The sequence below is a fragment of the Corapipo altera genome, unplaced genomic scaffold, assembly GCF_003945725.1.
Source record: "Corapipo altera isolate COAL_440 unplaced genomic scaffold, ASM394572v1 2, whole genome shotgun sequence".
Taxonomy (NCBI): Eukaryota; Metazoa; Chordata; class Aves; order Passeriformes; family Pipridae; genus Corapipo; species Corapipo altera.
Window position 1 is genome coordinate 3,900,418 of NW_020884890.1, and position 25,192 is coordinate 3,925,609.

Here is a 25,192-nt window from a genome sequence, read left to right on the forward strand (position 1 = left end):
TCTTAAAGATATAACTGTAACTTTTTAATTAGGAATATACACCAGAGTGAAAATCTTTTGGATAAATCCTTTAGCTGCTTGCTTCAAAACACAGCTGGACAAAGTTCCAAGCAGTCTGACCTAAGTTGATCCTTCTCTCAGTGTGGAATTGTACCAGATGAGCACTGGTAGTCTCTTCTAGTCTATATAATTATATTGGTTTATACTGTTATCAAAACATTATTTTTTCTTTCTTTGTATCTAAACAATGTTTAGAGAAATACAGATAGGATGTTATTGGGTCATGAAGTGAGGTTCCTCTTGCTAGAAACAAACATTGCTGCCAGTTTTGTTGACAACCCTCTGTAAAATAAAAAGAACAGGTCATTCCAGAACAGGACTTCCATATTGTTTAAGAATTCAAATTAAAAACTAACCCCCCTAAAAAAAACTTAAAAAACCCCATAGATCACCTGTAAAAATAGTCATTTAATAGTTTTTTTAAGTCAAGGTCCTTTAACTTTTTTAACCTAAACTTGTAACTGGTGAGCCGAACACTTTTCCGTAAATGATAATTCTTTAATCTTTATTATCAAATCACCCACAGGAAATCCCTTTCTTGACATAAGATATTTTGAACAGCTTCAATTATATTACCACAATAATTACTATGTTATCAAAACAAATATAAATTCATAAAACTCAATGTGGTTCTTCTGAAGACAATATGGACTGTAAATTGGAATTTTTGATTGTCATAATCAGTTCATAAGTGGAGTTGAAAAAGTATTCTTGGCCATTTGTATGATGAATGTCAAGTACAGAATCTATTGTGTCCAATGAGCTTCTTAATCTTTTTTTTAATGGTCAGTCTTAAGCATATTATAAATATATAGATAGATAGATATTTGTGATGAAATTTATTGTCAGTCCTCTGAATGACTAAACAACCAAAGCCTTATGTCATGATAAATTGTGGAACATAGAGCAGAAAACTCAAATACAGTGGAAGGCTTTCAATATGAACAGCATTCTTGTTAATTTAATGTATTTACTTCTACTAAAATGAAAATAAATCCAAAAATATATAAGATGAAACAGAGATTTTAATAGCATATAAGTATTAAAGTATCTGGAATACTTTAAGATAAGTATTCCAGATTGCAGCAAAATGAGCAATAAGTGTGTTTTAAGTTTCTTCTGGACAGAAGGTAAATGTAGTCAAAGAACATGACTTGGAAAAATGGATAAAATTATTGGAGGAGAAAGCAAAACCCATAATCCTCTTCTCCCAACCTTTAACTCTTTTTTTATGGTTTTTAAAATATAATTATCAAATTAAAAGAACAGTTACTATGGAATAGACAAAACTTGCTATCTCTAAGATCTACATTGAAAAAGAACCTCAGATAATAGTATTTTTCTATTTCAATTCTCAATAGAGTTGATGATATGTATTACATATATCTCCCAAACTTAACATTTGATCAAGATTTCCAAAGAAAAAAGAGACTTCCCAGCACAGAAAGTACCCAGCTCCAAAAAACAGTTGATGTAAGACCTAGTAACTACTACTTGCAGATCTATGGGCACATTGAAAATTTCCCTTTGGCAACAAGAAAGAGAAAGTGCCACAAAAATTGCAATACTATACAAAGTTAACTATTTTTGTGTCATTGAGGTCATTGTAGTAGCAGTATCAGTCAGTAATCATTGTCTTACTAGTACTGATGCAAAGAAATATGGGAAAATTAGTCCTACTGGATTGGAAGTCCCAGACTAAAGTGGAAACAGCGTAAGTGCTGCATTAAACAAGATTCAGTAATGTTGCTTCCACAATCAAAAGGAGTTTTTCCACAACATTGGTGGGTAATCTACTGAGTGTGATAAACCTTAAGAGAGGGGGAAAAGTCTATTTAAATTTACATCCATCTATAAAGAAAAAAAAATCGAAAGAGTAAATGTCTGGTATTAGACCTCTCTAAGGTCTAATACAAGCATCTCTTAAACTGTGTATCTGAGTATGGTGTACACACAAGCACGTGCCCTTCAGAAGATAAAAGCACTGAGTATATTAGTTCACTCTATTTATGTCAAACATTTACATTTAGATCTTGCCCAGACATTTTCAGACTAGAGTAAAATGTTATGCCTGAACAATTGCAGACCCAGTTTCTTGAGATTTATGTATATTCTGGCAAACACTTACTCATAGTAGTGCTTGTGGGGGCTGTTTTAATACATATTTTAAAACAAAGTTTAAATATCCCTTTGGGTAAAATGAAAGACATAGATTAAAGCAAAATCATTGAACTCATTGCCCTTAACTTATCATTTTAAGTAAAAAAGAGGAATATAAAGGTCTATATTGAATATAAATGTGAAAAAAATCACATTTGAAAACCTTTGGCTGCTAAACTTTAAGTCCCTAATGTCTAACTTTTCTAATCACAATTTCATCATCAGTTATCTGTGGGTAAGATAAAAAGGCATTCGGTTTTTCTCTTGTATCATCTTTTCCATCCTGCTATTTCAAGAGTTACAGAATTTAGACAGATTACAGCATTTATTGTTAGAAATTATATGTATATAAATATTAATTAGCATCTATTCTACTCAGTGCCCACAGCAATACTGTCCCTTATCAAAATCACAACAAATTGTGACTATGGAGTATAGCACTTTATTTTTATAATGTAAAGAAATCCCAAGACAGATACTTTTCCTTATTCTTATTTTTGATATATTTTAAGCAATAGCATTTTTCTTTATACTTTAAAAGGTTAAAAAAAGCAAATAAATTCAAATTTTATAAAATATCGATTGTTATTTTCCATTTTACATCCTTTCATATTCTTGTATTAGTGGGATACTACTGGGGCAAAACAGATCCCTGTAGAACTTATTCTACAAAAATAATAGTGTGCACAATGCAGAACAGCACATTCTTACTTCAGTGATGTTAGCATATTCGCCATGAAAACATCCTTTCATTTGAGGAAGTTCTATAGAGTTTAAGCAGATAATGCATCTGCTAAATGTCCTGAATTGCATTAGGAATGGAGGTCAATGAAATTATTCAAAAAGATGTTAGTATTTTTTTTCTGTCAGTCATTGAATGTTATTTTTAAAATATATTTTCCTCATTAATTGAATACTTCTGAGATAAAAATATTTGATGTTTTTGCTGATTTATTGTGGCTTAAGGCATTTAGAAATCTTTGGTAAGCACATTCTGTGAGAATTTATTTCGACCCCTTTTTAATTTTATTCTGCATAAAGCTGTAATCTGTTCTGAGTTGCTTGTTTAATTACAATTTGTAGAGAGAAAGTAAAATTTGATGCTAGACTTCAGAATTATGATGCATTCTAATTAGCTGGAAAATTAATACCATTCTTCATAGTGGAAAAATAGAAAGGCAGCAACATTTAGTGAGAAATATAGCTGATTTGTTTCAAGTTTGATTAATACAGTTAGATGGGGGTTTTATACAGATCTCATCTAATTACTCTACAGTAAGATTGGGTTTATTGTAATAAAACTATAATAGCATGGATTTTTGTAAACTTGATAAAACACAAATTGTTTGGTTTCTTGTGTCATGATTTACATGAAATGAATGTTCTCTCGTTCTCTACTATGCATTGTTTGATATCAAGAAGTTCTGCAAGTAAAAATGAAGACACACGTATACCTTTTTCTTATTCAGCAGGACAAATAGAAAGCTTTAAAAATGTTTTGAACAATAATTCAGTTCTACCAAAAAGGGAAAATATCAGTGGTTCGGCAGGGTTCCATTTAGGGACTTTTTCTGTTTGCCGTGTTAATGATTGGTCTGGAAAAGGAAGTAAACAGTCAGGTCTTGGTACAAACTTATTTTAAAAAATATGTCCAAGGCCATGCTGGAAAGAAGAGCAAAAACACTTAATAAAATTTGGGGAGGGAAGAATGGTGAAGGGAGAACAATGAAAACCATCACCACCACCAAAACCAACAAAGAAATTCCAAACTAATAGATGAAATTAAAAATAGATAAATGTAAGTAATTAACATGGGTAAATAAAACCCTTGTTTCACTATTGCCATTCTGAGTAAAATTTTAATTTATGATACAATTATGAAAACATCAAGTTTAGGGTGCAAGTCAGAATAGAGATTAAATCCTGATCCTCATGGGTGATTGCAAATACCCAGACATTTTGTGGGAAGAAAATACAGCAGTGCACAAGTCATCCATCAGGTTTCTCAAATGCATTGAGGACTATTTCCTGTTGTAGATGCTGGACACGTGACTAGGAACACTGCTGGACTTACTGCACTCAAACTGAAAAGTCTTACTTGCCAACATAACTACCAGTGGTATCCTTGGATACAGAGAAGATACTGAATTTATGATCTGTCTGGAAGGCTGTTTCCAGTGAGTTACAGTCAATGCCTTAATTTCCGAATGGAACTCAGTTAACAAGTGGTTTCTCTTAAGGGTTCATACTGGGATTAATATTATTTAATATCTTCATCAATGATATATTAGGATTAAATGCACCATCAGAAATCATGCAGATGACACCAAGCTGAGTGCTGTAGTTAGAACCATAAAGTCATAGAATATCCTGAAGTTAAAAGGACTCAAAAGGGTCATTGAGTTCAGTTCCTGTCTCTGCACACGACAATCCCAAGAATGACACCATTTGCCTGAGAACATTTTCCAAATGCTTCTTGAATTCTGAAAGGCTTGGTGCCATGACCACTTCTATGAGGAGCCATGGAAGTTTCAGTGGGACTTTCAGTGCTCAGACACCCTCTGCGTGAAGAAACTTTTCCTAATATCTGACCTAAACGTCCCCTGACACCGCTTCGTGCCATTCCCTCAGGTCCTATTGCTAGCCACCAGAAAGAAGAGATCAGTGCCTGCACTTATGCTTCCCCTCATGAGGAAACTGTAGACTGCAATGAGGTCTCCCCTCAGTTTCCTCTTCTCTAGGCTGAACAAATCAAGTGAACAAAACAAGGAGCCAACTGCTCCTCATGTGGCTTCCTCTTTAGACCCTTTACCACCTTCACAGCCCTCCTTTGGACACTCTTTTGTAGATTTATATTCTTCTTACATTGTGGCACCCAAAATTACACTCAGGACTTGATGTAAGACCACATCAGCACAGTTTTTGAGCCATCTTATGGAGGGACCTGCACAGGTGGAAAGAGTGAGCTAGAGAGAACTGCCATTTGGGGTCAACTCTCTTGGTTGTGTACCCTCCCAACTTCTTGAGCACTCCCAGTGTACCATTTGTGGTGGGGCAGTCGGGTGGAAAGATGAGGGAGAAAAATAGAAATCCTTGATGATAAGCAAGAACTGTTCAGGAATAGCCAAAATATTGATGTGTTATCAAACTTGTTTTAATGACAAATCCAGAACGCAGAACTATACAGGCTGCTATGAAGAATGTAAATTCCATTCCAGCCAGACCAACTGCATTAACAAAGCCATTTTCTTCATGATCCCCTTCAAGATTATGTACGTTTTAAGCATCTGCCCACACTTTTTGCGATTCCCAGGCAGGTGGGCCAGCTGCAGTACCAGATGAATTTGCCAAGGTAATGCCAGTTATCCATATTACAAGACTGTAGCTGAGAGGTGTTCCTAAGCTTCTTTCTTTGTGACTTCAGTGCACCACAGTTCTATGAATTGCAATGCACTGGTTTCTTTCACTGAAAAAGTTTTAGTGCCTGATTTACCATTACTATGAGGGAAAAGGAGAAACACGTGAGACACATATGGAATGCCTACACTGAGTATTCTTTAGAACATAATCAAGTAAAGGCATGGTCTTGATTTAATTAATTTCCTAATGACATACAAATACATAGTATACACTTAAAAAAATCAAAACCTGATTTTGAAGAACTGATTTAAAACCAGTTCTTCCACAGTCCAAATAGGGTTGCAGAAAAGACAGATTTATATCTGGCAAATCTTTTGGCCCTGCTGTTCTTTTCATATAAAATATGAAAAGTGATGATAAATGTCTACTCATGAACTCAAATATTGGAATGCTATCTGTAACTGGAAGATTTGAGTTCAATTTCTTTCTCTGTTTGTTTGGAAATGAAACTTGGATTTTCTTCCTCCCAGAAGAATGTATAAACCACAAAATTGCTATATAGGGATACTCTTAATCTTTTTTATTGATACTATTTACTTTAAATAAATACACAGACACTCAGTTAACCATCTGATGTCATAGAAGGTAAATGACTGAACCTATAGTTTAGTGAATCATCCTTTTGATATTTTTGACAATGACTTTAAATACCTTATACAAAATAAAATTATTTCTGTAGAGGCAGAGAGAGATTTGTCACACTCCAGTACATGTTCTAAATCTTATGATACCCATTCATGCAAAGAGGTTTAAATATCTCTTAGGATGGTGGTCGAGATTTAAATTTGGGTTTTCTCTTCCCTGTAGAGTCAGATACAGGGAAGTATTAAAAAATCCTCAAGTCTTTATACCAAAATATTTCAGTCGTTAAATACTTAACAAAACACTGAGAGAAACAGAGATTTCTTACTGTGATTTGGACTTAGGCAGGACATAGGGTTTCTGCTTCTTTTGCTGCCAATTTTTAATTGGTTATACAAAACAGAAAAATATCAACAAGAAAACGTAAAAGCCAGCTTTCACAAGTACATAAGAAATATATTTCAATAATTTCAGGAGATAAAAGCATACTATTACCAGGATTACCTTGAAAAGCCTCTTACAGTAGGATAAGAGACAGACACACCAAAAATCAGTCTATTAACTTTTCTTTTTCTCGAGTCAGTTGACGAGGTATGTGTTGATGGCAGTGACAGCAGTGGTGACTACAGTAAGTACTTGGACAAAATACCCAAAGCAGCTAGGTGAGGTTTTCCCTGAATCAGGGAAACCAGAGAAAGGGTGGAGAAATCCAGTAGGACCCAGCAGCTCTTGAAAGCTGTGCTGATGTGGCAAGGGCATTACCAGAGCTACTGTGGAGGACTTAAATGGCTCCACAGGACACGGTGAGCAGGAGGGCAGCTAACTGGGTGAGCAAACAGGATGTGGCACATCAGATGGATTTGTTGCAGCAGTTTGCATGGTAGTTTGCATTGACAGGGCATGTAGGAGAGTGTAGGCATCCTCCCAGTTCTGGAGGTGAGCTCACCTGGTGTTTTTTGCCTGCCCAACTAAAACAGACCCAATGATTGTTTCCACACAGTCAAAAGCTGTCACTAGAAAGAGGCATGATGAACCAGATGGAGCTCCTTCCAATATGATGCCCAGTCAGAAGGAGGATCTGTGTAATTGTAGGTCTGTCATCCTGATCTCAGTTCTGGGGAACTGATCATTTTGAGTATTATGGAATAGATCATCTTGAGCGTGATCACATGGCATGTACAGGACAGGCAGGGGATCAGGTCCAGTCAGCACGGGTTTAGGAAAGGTAAGTTCTTCTTGACCAACCTGATCTTTTAAGATCAGGTGACTCACCTAGTGTATGAGGAAAGGCTGTGGATGTAGTCTACCTGAACTTTCAGTAAAGCCTTTGATACTACTTCCTATGGCAGTCTCCTGGTGAAGCTGGCAGGCCACAGCTTGGACAGGTGCACCCTTCGCTGGGTTAAAAACTGTCTGGATGGTTGGGCCCAGAGAGTGGTGAATGAAGTCATATCCAGTTGGCAACCAGTTAGTAGTGGGGTTCCTCAAGTCTCAGTATTGGGGACAGTACTGTTTATAATCTTTATTGAGAATCTGGATCAGGTGATCAGATGTACCTTCAGAAACTTGACACTCGGGTGTCAGTGTTGATCTGTTGATCTGTTGGAGGGTAGGAATGCTCTGCAGAGGCATCTGGGCAGGCTGAATCGTTGGGCTGAGGCCAATAGTATGAAGTTCAACAAAACAAAGTGCTGGGTCCTGCACTTGGGTCACAACAACCCCAGGTAGCAATACAGGCCGGGAGAAGAGTGGTTGGAAAACAGCCTAGCAGAAAAGGACCTGGGGGTGCTGGTCAGGATCCAGCTGAATGTGAGCCAGCAGTGGGCCTAGATGGCCAAAAAGGCAAATGGCATCTTGGCTTATACCAAAAATAGCATGGACAGCAGGACCAGGGAAGTGATTGTCCCTCTGTACCTGGTACTGATGAGGCCACACCTCAAGTTCTGTGTGAAGTTCTGGGCCCCTTACTGCAAGAAAGCCATTGAGGTGCTGGAGTGTGTCCAGAGAAGGGCAATGGAGCTGGTGAAAGGTCTGGCGGCTAAGTCAGATGAGAAGCCACTGAAGGAGCTGGAGTTGTTTAGCCTGGAGAAAAGGAGGCTCAGGGGAGCCCTTATCACCCTCTACAACTACCTGAAAGGAAGTTGTAGCAAGGTGGGGGTCAGCCTCTTCTCCCAGGTAGCTAGTTAGAAGACAAGAAGAAATGGTTTCAAACTGCACCAGAGGAGGTTCAGGTTGGACATCAGGAAGAATTTCTTCTCTGAAAGGGTGGTTAAGCATTGGAATGGGCTGCCAAGGGAATTAGTAGAGTCACCATCCCTGTAATTGTTCAAAAAATGACTGGATGTGGCACTTGATGCTATGGTCTCATTGCCAAGGTGGTGTTCCTTCAAAGGGTAGACTTGATGGTCTTGAAGGTCTTTTCCAATTGTAATGATTCTAAGATTCTGTGATTTTTGTAAATTATCCAAAACATACCATTATATTTTTGGGTCAAATTTGGAGTATCATGATGAAATTGAATCGTATTTTGCTTTTTCATTTTGATGAGGAAAAGTTGAAAACCTGTTAGTTTCCGGGGTATGTTTGAGTTTTCTTTTTTCCTATTGGATTTGGGCTTTTTTCTTTGCTGGTTTAAGTTTTTTGTTGAGTTTGTTTGGTTGGTTTGGTTTTGTTTGGTTGGTTGTCCTGGTATGCTTGTGCTTTTTGTGGGTTTTTTTTGTTTCAGTTCGGGGTTTAGGGGATTTTCTTAGTTTAACAGTTTAAAAAATTTTCTAAAATTTTTTGTGTTCATAACTCTCATATATACACTGTTGTCTCCAGGTATTCATGAGACTTCCACCTAATCCCCTCCATATTGTGAAGGCTGTGAGATCCTGGATCCGAATCTCACTGAATTACTGATATGGGTTGGAGCCAACTCACTGTCAGTGTGTGTGCATGTGGGGAAGGGCTGGGCCTGGACCTGCAGGCACAGGGTAAGGGCTCACGAGACCTGTGCTAAGGGCACAGGGCAGAGCTGAAGGTAAGGCCTGCAGCCCATGCAGAGCAAAAGGCAGAGCTGAAGGCTTTGTAGCCGAGCTGTTGGTCAAGGGAGACCTGCCTGGTGGCCCGACTACACTGCACCCCTGCAGCCTGTGACTGGTACAGCACGAGTCACTCTGGCCTGAAAGGCACTGACAGGATATCCTGCCTGAGAGGGGAAGCTGAACTCTATAAATACACGAGACACCATGTGAGCTCTCTCTCTTTTCTCCCTTCTCCCTCTTCTCCCTCTTCTCCCTCTCTAGCTGGCACCATATGAATCACTGATTCTTGTCAGTAACTATTCTCCTCTCCTTTCTCTCTCTCCTTCTCTCTTTCTTTATCCTTTTTAATCTGTTTTCCTCTGTTACTCTTTTCCTTCTCTTGTGGGTAACTTAAAACCAATGAATTGTGTTTTACTAAAGCTAATATATTGATTGGTTTTAGTGGATGTTTTCTGTGGAATGCGTTTTTCTACTGAATGTTTTAGTGAAATGCCTTTTCTTGGTTGTATTTTACTCTTGTAAAACCCTTTTGCCAAAATATCTTATTTTTCTCACCAAATTAAAAGAATTTCTCTTAGGGAAAAGTGTGTGACTCTTTCTCCGGACGTTAATTAGAGCTTATAACAAACCAAAAGGCTTTTAAAAAGTCTTAAATAAAATGTACCCACTCTGGGTAGCATGTGTTTTACATCTGGAGTGTAACAAAGGGCTATGGCTGGCCTAATTGTCTCTGGTTTGGTCAAATGGTTTAAACATGCCACTCATTACAAAAGTCAGTAATGATATAGAAATCAAGAAAAAAAATATATCCACAGGCCACTGTTTAAATTAAATGATAGATCAGGTCACCTCTTTTTTTCTCATTTGCTGCTTGTTTTCTAGTTCAATTTGAACTTCACTTACTGAAATGAAGTACTATATTACTGTGAAAATTACAACCTTCTAAATGTTTTGCATTAATCATTCTGTAGTCAGCTATTCAGAATAATGTATGTGCTTTGATGTTTCTGCTTTTGATACAACAATTTAGAAGTGGTAATGTTGTTTCCTTAATTCTTTACGTTAAAAACAATCTTGTATTGCTTTTCTCTAATGCAATATTCCTATTGTCAATTGAAGAAAATGTAATTTTGAGTTTGATATCAAAAATAAGATACTGCTGAATGAATAAGCATGTCTGGAAATGCTGCAATGACCTCTCACCAGATGTCCGTGACATTTCCATTTGAGAAAGTCTTCTTAAGTTGCCAGATCTTGGTTCTTAATCTCCTTCATATATACACCTATCTGTGCAATCTTGCTAGCTGTTCCTTAATGTAATTTTCTTCCCTCACAGTGGTATGTCTCTGTCTCTGCAGTCTGAATCCTACCCAGTTTATCCAAAATAATTCCTCAAGGCTAAGTTTCATCATTGTTCCTGACTTAAATGTAAATAAATCAGATATTCTTTTGGTCTCATTACTTAATGGCAATGGTCCCATTTGAACTTGAATTGTCATATAAAGTCCCTAAACTTGCATATTAACCAGTAAAAGCAGTCTCTTCTGCTAAGTGGGTCCCCATTTACTTCAGCAGAGCTCTGCTATAGACTAAAGCATTAGTTAATGAGGAACCACTTGGTAGACTGCTCTCAACTGACACATAATTAAAATTTGATTAGACAAGATTTGATTCCAAAAGAAACCCTGCAAGATAATTATAATCTTGAGTTTTCACTGGATGGTAATCACTGAAAATTTGAAGTATCAGCTCTAAAAACATAATTTAGGAACCTGAAGTGAAACTTATACTTTTAAATTTTTACCCCATTCCTCAAAAGTTATCAGAAGAAATGTCTAAATATGCCTCATTTCCCTTAAGTAACTTCCCTAAATAGATAAAGTTTAGCTTTTGTTTATGATCAAAGCCTCCTATTATTAGCAGTTTAACAGTGCTTTGGAATCAAGGCATTTTTTTACTGAAGGAGAATGTATCATTACATTTTTAAGAGGATGTCAAATGACAGAAGACAAATTAGTTGGCAAGTCTTAAAAGATGAAGAAATGTGTCAGTTAAGGAAACCTGTAGTGCTTACTTTACTGCTGAAGATTAAATAATTTAGGAAATGGATGAACCAGGTTTAAATCCTGTCTGGGGAAGACTTAAAGTCTTATTTCCTGACTTTCAAATAAATACTTTAGGCAGAAGTTGATATGTTAGATTGAAATGTTTATGAATATAGTAGACTTGCTCTTGAAGCTATTTTAATTGGGAAAAAAAAACAAACTACACATTTGATGAAACAGTAGAAATGCAAATATGAATGTCTGTCTAATCTGGGATGAGAGCACCTGAACGAGGCTGATGTGTAAACACTTATTCTACAGGCTGTGTACTGTGAGTTGCATACAGTAAAAAAACCACCAAATCAAGTGGATTGCTCAGGTACACTATGAGATGTGATGTCCAGGAATTTTAGCCCCATCTGACTGGAAAGGCAATTGCAATTCCTTGTTTCATATCAAGAGTGAATGCTTTAACTACAAAACTGTTCAACATAGTGGATCAGGAGAGGAGGTTGATACTTCTGCTTTGATTCAGAAGAAACATTTATCACATGATGTGCTTAAAATAAAAAGGGAGAAGAGTATAGTTGTTTAACCAAAAAAAATTGGGAATCAAATTTGAAAGGAGATATGAATATTTTCAGATACTGACACAATGGTTGACACTTAGAGTTAAAAATTTTTAGAATAAGAATACTTTTTACAGTAGTCATAATCAAAAAGCATATATAATAATTTCCTTCTCATGGGCAATGATTGTACTGCCATTCTTACTATTGAGCATTAGTCTTTATAGTTAGGTAAATAGTAAAATAATTTCTTTTATACTTGCAAAGTATTTCACTTTCTTTTGCCAGCATTTCTTTATCTCAAGTGTATATAATTTATGTATTTTAATTCTGTTATTAAATATACAGTAATTTGTTTCACTGATGAACTGTAGAAAGAATCTGAAGTGATCTACCACACAGGAAGGATGCTGTCATTTAGACCTTTAGTTCTGAATCAATGAGCTTAATTCTACAAGGTCTTATTCAATATCAATCCACTTACTATAACAGAATTTCATGGAAAAAAAATGAGAATATCACTGGCCTTTTTCTATTTCTGCAAATTTCAACAAGGATACTTCATTAGTGTTTGGAATCTTACTAATTTTTAAGATCCAACTTATTTTCTCTTAAAAGTAAAATCACAGTAGGAATATCGCTTCCTCATATCTGATATCTCCATTTATAGTTTTGGTCAAAGAAATTAAGATGTTAAAGAAGGATGTACTTTTTTCTTCAAATCTCTCATATTTTCAGATAGAAAAGGAAGTTATGATTGAATTGAAAAAGTGTAGAATATCCACTACTTTAGAACTTCCGAACTATGCACAAAATATTTATATGGCAGAAGACCTAAAAAATGGCCACGTTTCAAAGACACTCCTTCTAGGTGTGTACTGTCCTCCCAAACAGAAAGCCTCACTTACATGACCTAACAAACACTCATGATTCAAGAGTCACAAGTTGTTTACCACTGGTGTAGATGATGGGTAACTTAATAAGAGAAATGTAATGCCTCAGATCACCCTAGGTTTCAACTTAAAGTTAAAATTATTAAAAAATAATAATAAATTGAGCCTTGCTCTGATGAATAAGATTAATATTTGAGTTCAGGAAGATTAGATAAAATAATATTTCCTTTATGAGAAGGTCAGTATCTAGTTTACATATCTCCTTCCACCTCAGTCTGCAAAACAGTGTGTATTTTGTTATGGTAATTACAAAATTCTGTCTTACAGAACAATTTGCATGGTGAAGAAGATGATAGAAAAATGGAAGACAATAATAAGAATCTTCATCTTTTAAGTCTAATTTCTGCCCCTGTTTTTATGATCAAAGCACTTTGTTTTACCCTGTGTTTGCTCCTATTTGTAGTCAATAGTTAATGTTTCTTCCCTCGTAAAATCAACCATCTTAGGTTTACAAAGCATAGGAATGCAAAATACATTTGTCTCTAATGGGAATCATTAAGCTCCCTTCTGTTGTTACCATTGACAAATAACATATCAAAAAAAGTAATTGTTATTATATTGATCTGTCCTTAGTGGATTTGCATTAAATAGTAATACAGGTAGGAGTTCTAACCAAGTCTGGCACATAATCATAGCGCGCTTTTGCTTACAAATATTTATTTCATAAACTTATATTTTGGACAGAAGAAAATAAAACCAAGAAAAGCTATCATCACTATTATTAACAAGATTCAATACCATTGCCATAGAATGAATTAAGAAAACCCAAACCCGATCAGACAAATTATCATGAATGGGATTTAGCATTAAGTCTGTATAAAAGACATAAAAATTATTATTCATAATTCTACCTTATAGCCAAAACTTATTGCTATTTTGGTTGTCTTACAAACATCTTAAAGTGGTTTTCAAATTCAAGGGTTTATTCTCTTTAAACAAGAGTAAACTAAACTTAACTGACTATAAAAATGCATTTAACAGAAAAGTAAGAAGACAATTCTAAAGTCTTACCTGGAATGAGTACATGAAAAAAACCCACAAACCTCTGTATTTTCCTAGAAAGCAAATCTCTGTTTTAAATACAAATCCTGATACACCCATAGTTGAGTGAAGGCATGTGTTATTGTTTCCATTTCCATATTAACTCATGCTTCTCTTTCTTATTATCCAGGCTTCATTTTGTCCTTAAACCTGTAGTCAAGAAGTGCCTTTGTTCTATAGACAGGTAACAGTAATGATCAAAAAGTAATATGCATATATTTAATCATATGTACAAGCTTCACTACTTTTTAATGGGAAATCTAATAGAGTAGGCTAAATTTTATAATAGCCCTTGACTGGAATATAACAATTTTCTTCTTCATTTAACAGTCTTACCTACAATTATTTTTAAAACTTGTTCAGCTGGTCACCTTCTCTTACAAGATTATTTGGAAATGTTTTGTGTGGTTTGAAAGTAAAACAATCACAATTTCATGTTCTAATTATATGAAAGTAAATATTTCTTAGGTTATTTTTTGTTTGTTTGGGTATTTCTGGAGGGAGTTTTGTTGTTATTTTTTTCCTATGTTCAAATCAATGCCCACTACTCAACTCTTACAGCTACATTTGATCGCTCAGGGCCTTAAAACAGGTCACCTAAAAGGTCTGTTGAACTATATATCCTGGTGTCAATAACACACAAGAATAAGGCAAACAGATCTTGTGTGTATACTTACCATGAATATTCTTCCAAGAAGACACAATGATGTTCTTCTGACAGATAATACCATTCTCTACCTAAAGTAATTCTCTTGGTCATGCCATTTCCATATTCCTTGGCACCTACAACATCATCATTGCAGAAATTGTGTAATTTCAGATCAAGCTTAACTGCTGTTGAGTAAGTGACAGAACATTTGCACAGACACAGAAATTATACTTGTTGCATTTCTTTCTTAAGATAGTAGTAGTATGGAGTTGTTTCAAAAGATTAGGGTGTGTCTAAGTGCCTAATAGACCTGATCATTATCTAATAAGGGAAACCAAAATGTGTCCAATGATATGTAAACTCATATAGTTTGAGAGCTTAGTTTTTCCAGGCACAGCTCTGCAAGCTGATACAGACCCAAGTCACGCCTAACAGTTTTAGATTCTGGTCAGAACATAGGACTGTCTGTGTGTCCCTATATAGAAGTTTTTTCTGTTTGTGCAGAAAATGTGTCTATGTGTCCTTCAGACACATCCAATATTTTGTCCTTCCTTAAATATCTCATACATTCATTGCAAACATAAAATTTAGATAGTGTAAGTATGTTTGCACATCTAATTTCAATAGCATTGTTAAAGTATGGCTCTCTTTTCACAACAACTAAGGGTTTCTTAAAAAAAGCCAGCAAACAACAAAAAAATACAACTTTTCCTAGGGTTAGTGTTTACAGATAGTCTTCTAAAGGTAAACAGATCATAAGAACTAGAGTATGAAGATATTTTCTACTTCCCATTTGCTATCAATATTCTGGAGAGGTGAAATGGGAGTAACAGAAGTAACTCTTGGATGTTGAGATGCAGAAGAAAGTTTAAAAAGAGTGTTATGAGTGTTAAAATCTTGTCAAATATGTATTTGGCTTTAAGAGTTATGCCTTTGGATTACATCGGTTTCTACACTGATAGAAATCCTTCCTAGCACTATTAAATTTGGACTAGGTTTAGCAATTTTCACAAGTATTTTCTAGGGGTAGGATGATATAGCATAGTTCAGGACTTCAGATCAAGGATATGATGTGGTTCCTCTCTGTCACTCAGGTATTAAACATGAATTATAGAAGGTTATTACACCTGTCACTTTGCCTGAAGCAATGATGCTACGGTTTTACAGAGCTATCAAAACCCTGCTATGTCAGAGATTAGCATGATTTCAAATTATTATCAAGCACGGGAGGATAACACCTTGAGTCAAGTCATATTTGAAGAAACATGGGAAATATAAAGAAGCTTCCATACTGTCAAAAGGTCTACTTAAATGATAGCTGTTACAAAAAATGGTGGGTTTATTTTTGTTCTTTTTTTATACATATATAACTTTATTTTTCACTAGCATAGAAAAAGGTATTAGAGTATGTTTTAAGAAAAGTTTTAAATCAACCAAGTCTATAGAAAAGCAATATTTTCTGAGGTAAATTGCTGTAATTCAGTATAGTAATAGGGAAGGTGAAGAAAGATTGTGTTTGTTGCCACTTAGTAATTTCCAAGACCAAACTCTTCAATTTGCAAGAAAAAGGCTAGGTAGGTTTTTCTACTTTGTTTGTTTTCTCTTATCAGCTTCTATCACTGTCATATATTCAGTTTGAAAACCAAAATCAGAGTGGTGGCAACAAAACTTTTTAATTAACCTAAACTAAAATAAGAATATTGTATAAGACAATCCATAAATGAGACAGTGGTAAAACTGGACATCTATTCACTGAAGAGGTATGATACCTTTCCACATATAATGACACACAGACATAATCATTATCTGAGCCTTTTTGTTACATGTTCTTGAGCAATCTGTTAAGGAACAGGTAGATAAAATCGAAGTAACTATAACACAGCAACATACTTTGTCAGCTTTCTATTGATAAAATATAGCAGTATTTAAGGTCCAAATACACCTGCAGGTTAACTCCTCTATTCCACTCCATAGCTGAAAGCAGCTAAACATACTCAAAGACTTTTCAGAAATTGGATGTTTTCAATTTCTAAGTGTCTTAGCAGATCAGTCACCACCCTTATTTTACAAACTGGAAAGAGAATGTGATTCTTTTCAGCAAAAAATTCCTACCTGAAAGTTAGGTGTTTAGACTAAATTAGACCCATAATTTTCTTCAAGTTACTTGGGAAGTACAGAGGATAGAAGAGAAGAAAGTCCCATTCGCTATGCAAAAGACCAATGCAAGCACATAGAGGTTGGTTATGAAAAATTGGACAGGTTTGTTACATGCCCTAGGTCGAAATCAGAGGAATCACCATCAAGGGGGCCCTTATGGTAGTGGTCTGCTACAAACCACACAGTGAGGAAGAAATGATGGGCAAAACCTTCCTCAAACAATTCAAAGAAGCCTTAGGTCTGCACACTCTGGTTTCCATGAAGGACTTGAGTTATACTGCAATTTGGTCAGAAAACAACACAGCAGTACATAAGCAATCAAGGGGATCTCTGAAATATATCAAGGATAACTTCCTTAGTTGTTGAATACATCAACCAGGTGGTGCTCTTCCGAACTTACATATGAAAAAGAGTTGTTTCAGAACATGACCATTAATGGCAGTCTTGGTTGCACTGACCATCAGATTACAGGGTTTTAAGATCTTAAAGACCCCAAGGAAAACAAGTGGATTAAACACCTGGATTTCAGAATGATAGATTTGAAATTGTTGAGGGAGTGGTCCCTGGGAGTCTGTCTTGAAGGACAAATGAGCTAAGGAATACTGGAAGATTTTCAGAAACAACTTTCTTAAAGGATCAATCCACCCACTCAGCCAGAAAAGAAACAAGCATAACGTAAAAACCAGCCTGGTTAGAGTTAGTAAAAGAATTTAAAAACCAAACAAGCAAACAACAACAAACAGAAGTGAACCCAAATCAACCAGAAAAAAACAAATCAAACCCAAAACCTAAAACCAAAACAACTGAATACCCTACCAAAACAAAGCATAAAGAAATAAACATGTGAGAATGGAATGGACAGGCTCCAAAAGAGGTATATAGAAATAATGCTGGAGCATTTAGAGGGGATACCAGAAGACCAAAATCTCAGCTGGAGCTCAAATTGGTAAGAGATATGTAAAAAAGTGTTCTGTCCCTATGTGAATAGAAAGTAGACAGACATGCAATGAATATGTAAGTAAATTTCTGAATAGGACTAGACAATTATTCACAAATAGAATAAAAAACCTGAGATACTTAATACCATCTTTGCCGCAGCCTTCACAGGTAAGGTCAGCTCCAAAGTCTCTTTGCCAAGAGCAAAGAACGATGAAGAGAACATCTGAACAAATTGGACATATGTACACCTGTGGGACCTGAAAGGATACATGTCAGAGTGCTAAGAGAGTTGTCTGTTATCCTTGCAAATTCATTCTCTGTCATCTCTGAAAGGGTCAGAGAGTCCAAGGGGAGTCCTGAATGATTGTGAAAGAGAAAATAATACATCTATCTATACAAAAGGCAAAAAGGAAGATCCAGAAAACTGCAGGCCAGTTAGCCGTACATCAGTCATTGGGAAAATTAAGGAATAGGTTCTCATGGAAGATATTTCTCAGCACATGAAAGACAAAGCAAACAGTTAAAAGTGATGAGGAAAAGCAACACAGGTTTACCAGAGGTAAATTGTGCTTGACAAACCCCAATCTTCTGCGATGCTCAGTGGATGAAGGCAGGGGTGTGGATGTTGTGTATCTTGATTGCATGAAAGCATTTGACATGTTCTCCCCCAGTGTTCTTGTTGACAAGCCGGTCAAGGTATGGACTGGACAAGAAGGCCACAGAATAGATGGAAAACAACCCAAATTGCCAGGCTCAGAGGGTGGTAGTTAATATTTCAAATAATAACCTGTTTATGAGTGGAGTTGCTCAGAGGTTGATACTGTGTCTGTCAGCATTCAGTCTCTTTATAAATGGTTGGGATGATGGGATTAAATGTACCCTCTAAGAGGGACTCTTCCAATACCTAAAAACAATTAGAGAGGAAGTGAAGATTCCTTTTTGACGAGGATACGTGGTGGGAGGGTAAGAGGAAACGGACACAAGCTAAGTGGGGTAAAATTCTGTCTGAAATATGAAGAAATTATTTATCATAAAAACAACTAAACATTGGATTAGGTCACTCAGAGAACTGGGAAAATCTTTCTTCTTGGAAATATTCCAGAATTGGTTTGACACCTAATCCAAGGCTTTGCTTTCAAACAAAGCTTGGACCAGATGGTTTGAAGATGTCACTTCCAGCCTAAACTTCTTTATGATTCTGTGATATCTGCAAGAAATATCTCTTACAACTAAAGACAACAAGAAGGTGACAGAATGTGACTGACACAAGTGTGATCCTTGGTCATAAATTCATCTGAAATCTGGAATATACTTGCTCAGATTTGATATCAACTTTTTGTGTAATTACATCTGGGGTACAAAGGTAGGAAAAGTTGTTGGGTTTTTTTCATGCACTTGTAAATCACTATGATAACGCTGCTACATATAGCATCCTTGTTGTAGCAACAGGGAAGATAATCCCTCTGGCTTCAGCTTTCAAAATGTAGACATCTAATCTAAACTAGCCATCCAGGATCTCATCATAATTAGTGTGGAGAGACAGATGTCTGTGGAAAGAAAGATCACAGACAACCATTGCAAGCCAGATACCTATCATTTAGGAATGGCTAAAATTAAGTGAAATGAATTGTTTTTTAAGTGACATGCCAAGGAAAAACAGTAAGTTTGAAAAGGGATGTACCACATACAGATTCATGTTCTGACTGTGAGGAAACAAATGAGTTGAGGTATTTAGGTGGTGTTTTTTATGAGGTGTCCAACACAACCTTACTAAGACCATTATGGGGCTGTATAGAATCTGCTAGTAATGGAAATAGAATCTCACAGAACAGAGACAGAAAGACAGCAAATTTAAGTCTTTGACATGAGAAATATATTGGGACTAGGAAAAAGAACCCATAACTGTTTTGTGCTGAATACTGTGGCTAGGTTTAATTCATGCTATTCCAGATTTCTATGTCCTTTTTGTAGGTTTTTTAATACCTAGTATACCAGAATTTATCACTGGTTTATAGCATAATAATTTTGATGAGTTCTAAGGACATATTATTTTTTTTAGTGATCTCTGAATCCTTTAAACATAGAATAAACACTTTAACACAGAACAGTCCTTGCCTTGAGAACTTCTTGATTTATTCCTTGCCAGCAGCTCTGCACCTGAGGTCTTATTTAAAATATGTTGTCCACTGTTACTTCCTTAACTCCTTCAGTGTTTTAATGTTATTTCAAGGGGAGCCAGAATTGTTTGCCTTGGGGTCTCCACGTGATTGTGGTCCCCTACTTTTCAGATCAGTTCCTAAGGCAACAGATATAACCACTGCAAATCTTTAGAAACAATACTTTATTGGCTCCAAACGTATCTGCTTTATTTTCAGGGACAAGTATAAGGCAAAAACCAGAGATTCTGTGGATGCGAAAATCAGTTGGGCTTAAAAGACTGCTATTGCTTCTCCATATTATTAGAAGGGGATGTAGACATGGACAAAATGACAAAATGAGATCTCTAAGTGCTGGGCAATTTTGTACATAATTTGCATCTCTCATACCTAAATGGTAATTCTAAGAATAATTATTAAATTATACCTAGTTGGTAGATTCTAAACTCTTGAAAACACAGTTCTGTGTTATTTGCGATCCATAAGCAAAGCGATGCTTAAAATTACATCCATTCTGTACTTCTCACAAATTAAACTAAAGAAATGAGAACTATAATTGTAAGAGAGAAAAAAAAAATAGTACACTTATATTATTCAGTTTCTTAGCCTTTATTATCTCACTTTTTAGCCAAACTGAAGATTGCACTATGATCTGTCTTTTTTTACATTCACAATATTCTTTTGTGATAATTGAGGCCCATAGTTCTATTTTCACCTTAGCTGAACGAATTAGCTTGTGAGTAAACAGTTTATTAATTAATTTCTTCTTATAAAAAATCTTAATAAGAAGTGTAAAAAAGAGGCAGAATATAGGACTAATAACAAAACCAAAACTTTTCAGTTATTGTATTATGATGGGTTGTCTTTACTGGGTTCCAGGTGCCCACCAAACCACTCTATCACTGTCCCTTCTCAACAGGACAGGAGGAAAAAATGTGATGAAAAGTTTGCACATCAAGATAAGGACAAAGAACACATACCAGCTACTGTCATAGGAAAAGAAGACTCAACTTAGGGAAATTAATTTAATTTATTTTCAATTAATTCAAGTGGGATAATGGAGAAATAAAAACAAATAAAAACAAATTTTAAAAACACCTTCCTCCCACCGCTCCCCTCATCCTGTGCTCTACTCTACTTCTGAATTCTCTACCTACTCCTTTCTGAGTGGCACAGGTAGATGAGGAAGGGGTCTTGTGGTCAGTTCATAATATATTATCTCTGTGACTCCTTCCACCTCACACTCTTCCTCTGCTAAATTATGGGGTCTCACCCATGGGATACAGTTGTTCATTAACTTCTTCAGTGTTGATCCCTCCCACAGGCTGAAGTTCCTCATGAACCGCTCCAGCTTGGGCTCCTCTCCATAGTGCTACAGGTTCTGCCAGAAGCCTGCTGCAGTGCAGGCTCTTCCACGGTCAAAATTTCCTTTGGGCACATCCCTCTGCTCCAGCATGAGATCCTCCCTGGGCTGCAGGAGGCTACCTGCTCCATTGTGGACCTCCATGAGCTGCAGAGGGACAATCAGTTTCCAGTGTCTTCTCACAGAAGCAATGTCTGCAGCACCCTCTACTATCAAACTTTGCTACAAAATAACAAATACACACAGACACTGCATAAGGACTGTGAGGACTCTTTAGACTGTAAGAAAGTATAATCATGAATCTATAGACTAAAACTGACATTTCAGGTATAAATCTGTCTACTACCTATTCAGCCAATGTCATATCTACTCCTTTTTTTGAAGCAATACAACAATAAATCAAAGTGGTTTTATAAAGTAGCACCTCTCAGTTAAGAATTTCCATTATTAAATAGTTAATTTACCAGAAACGAGATATATGGGTTCCACATCTCTTATAGTCCTGTATCACCTACTTTCTTTACTATCACATGATATTCACAGAAAATTATTCCCATTTACAGTGGTCAGTGCTTGGCAGAGTAAAAGGTTATTCTATAAAAGCGATGAGTATTCCAGTGTTATTGTAGAACAGTTTTCTATTTTGTTTTCCATATTTTCTTACATGTATTATGTTCAATGCATTGCTGAAAATTTCATGGTGTTTTTTATTATGAAGTCAGAGTACCGTTCATTATAACAAACAGAACTGGAAAGTAGAAAGCATTCTTTTCGTTTGCATGTATTACAGAGTAAAGTCAGAAACACAGTTGTGGACTCTTATTAGCAACAGATCACAGTATTTTTATGGACAAATCTAAACCTAATGATCAACCTAAATATGACTGTGTTTGTTTTCTCTGTTGGCTGCATCTGGTACTTGTAAAGATTTTAATCTGAAGTGTTAATTTACATCAACAGAATAATTCACAATTTTTGTTGTGAGTTATGTGATAATACGTATCATTGTATTTGAAATTTGACACAGCCACACAGTTCTGGAGGAAACTAAATATCTTGCATCTGTGATTCCAATTTATGCAAATTGTTACGGACTGCTAAAATTAGCTGTCTCTAGGCCACTTTATTGAACTACGTGGGTTGCCTCTTTCATGTGCGTGTGTGTTTGCAGAAGTGAATGACAATGCATCTTTGCTTTTCCTTTCTGACTCACATTGCCAGAAAATAGAGGAATATTTTGTTCTCCCATATATAAACTGATACATACAATTGAATACCTGCAGTTTTCCTCTTCTAGCTGCTAACAGTCGAGTGTTAATATGATATAAAAACTTACTATCTTTTATATTAAAAATATCTTACGAGCAGCAGGATGCTATCCAGTGTTTGGGAACTGTAAAGCTCCTATATAATACAAGAGGATAGAAACAATGTTATATTGTCTTTAGGCTTAGAAAGATAAAGAGGCAGAGTACAGTGAAAGACAAAAAAAGCTTTTGCAATTTAGAGAGGTAAAAGACATTCTAGGTGGAAGAATATGTATTCTTTTTTGTTGATAATTTATTGAACTTGGTTCTGTGGTATTTAATCTGTTTTTAAATTCTTTTGTGTTGGCTGATAGTTTCAGTTCCTTCTCCTCTGTTATTTAACCTTCTGTATGTGCATACTACAGCTATGAGCTAGGTTGATTTTCCTTTGTATTTTGTCATGCCTTCTGAGACACTGAAGCAAAAAGAGTGATGAATATGAGAATCACAAGCATAATGATGGTATCCAGTAAAGGTAATGAACATTCTTTTTTTCTCTTTCAACCTCTTTCCATTCTGAAATTCAGTAGAAACTATTTGGTTAAATATTCTTTCAAACAAAATCCTTACAATCTAAATTTAAAATGTCTTTGATGGAAAGCTAAATAAAACTCCAGAGAGTGTAGAGGGTGTAGCAAGCTGCTGGCAGGAGGGTCTGGGCCTGCCCAATGCTGGACACAGATGGTTCAAGCCAACTCCAACCCACCCACTATAGGGCACAGCTGAGCCCACAGTAAAGGGTGTGGTGGCTTGAGGAAAACATAATAAAAAAGATGGGCAAAAAATGCCAGACTGGGGGGAGGGGGGAATGACAGACTCAAAAAGAATGAGAAAAAATACAGACAACAACAAGGTGAAAGAAGTATGGGAGGTAGTGCTCCAGGTACCAGAGCAGAGATTTCCCTCAAGCATGTAGGAAGACCTCAAGTCAAATCTGGTTTACCCATGACAGTAACTGGTAAGGGATCTCCCTTTCTTTTTGTCAACTCATGAGCTTTTCCATCTCATTTTCTCCTGTGCCCTAGTGAGGAGGAGAATGAGACAGTGGCTGAGAGGGGATCTGGCAGCCAGCCAGCATCAACCCACATATGTACACACATACACACATACACATACACACATACATGCACACATCCACACACACATATGCGCACACACACACAGACACACACAGACACACACACAGACACACACATATTATGTGACATGAAACATGTAGGTAAAGCAGAATATAGAGAATATATTTTACATAATAACATATATATTTACAGACCAGAATTATGAAAGTGATTTCAAATTTAGAAAAAAAAAATCCTTCATAGCAACTCCATGACAAAAGAAAAGGTGGCTTTGACACAAGGCAACATATCTTGATAAAAAAAGAAAAAATTTTGTTCTTGAGATTGTGATTGAAATAATTAGTGAGAGAGTGAAATTACCTGCAGAGACAACTTTTCTCAGGGCCTTGAGAGTACTGCTTGGACAGTATCCCTGATGAGCCCCTGCACACTGCCCACAGCCCAGAACCCCACATCAGTCCATGGGGGCATCAGCTGATGCTGATGGGCCCTGTGATGCTGCAGCACGGTTGGTCTCCAGGTCCCCAGAGCCCTGCCCTGTCTGGCTATGGGCCCTGCTGAGCTGGGCTCACTCTTTGGTGCAAACTGAGCCTAGCCTCAGGCTGCCCCCAGGAATGTGGCTTCCCCAGTGTCCCCTCCACTGCCTTGCTCCTGACTGGGATGCCTCCCCCTCGCCTCCCTCAGCAAGTAGGCAAGATTTTGGGAGGGAGTACAGCTGGAACCAATTCAACAAGGTCAAAGGGATATTCCATATCATATAACGTTGTGCTCATCTATAAGAGCTCATGGAAAGGCAGAGAAAGGTGGTGTTTTCATGGTTACACTCACTGAGTGTCTTACCAAGCCACTTTACACATAGGTCCTGCTTTCCTGGAAGAGGCTGAACATCTGCCTGTTGATGTCAAGCAGTGACTGAATTCCTTATTTATCTTTGCTTGCATGTATATCTTTGCTTAACCTGCTAAACTGTCCTTATTCCACTTTTGCCCTTCAGTCTCTCCCTCATCCCATGGGAGTGGCATAAACAGTGAGTGGATAGAAGCTTAGCTACCAGCTGGGGCCAACCCACGACAGGCACATATATGTCCTGGTTACAGAACATAATTTAATATTGTATTACAATGAATATAAAGCTACAAAGTCTTCACAACTAATATATGAATATGAAGAGATTTGTGGAGAAATAGTATCACTAGCAAGAAATGAGGGCTTCCAGTGTGGGGTAATACATTTATGTTTACTAGATTTTATAATAACAGACTTATATGAACTTCTGTATATTGGCAGAGCCTTGAGATCTTTTTATAATGATTCACACTCATATTACTTATGAACTGGTTGATACGTATTTTCAAGACAGTTTGTTTACTGTTTTTTAACTCATGTTAGCTTATGATCTACATGCAGGATATCATTTTTCTAAGGGATGAATTTGAATGCATTTTGCCCTCTCCTTTTTCCAAGTGCAGGAAGCAAATCACTATTTGTTTACACGCCTTTGTAATTGATAAGACACATCCCTGAAGGCAAAGTGAGGTTCTTGTTACTAGATCCCTTTCTTTTTATTTCTTTTTTCTTTTCTTTTCTTCTTTTCTTTTCTTTTCTTTTCTTTTTTTTTCTTTTCTTTTCTTTTCTTTTCTTTTCTTTTCTTTTCTTTTCTTTTCTTTTCTTTTCTTTTCTTTTCTT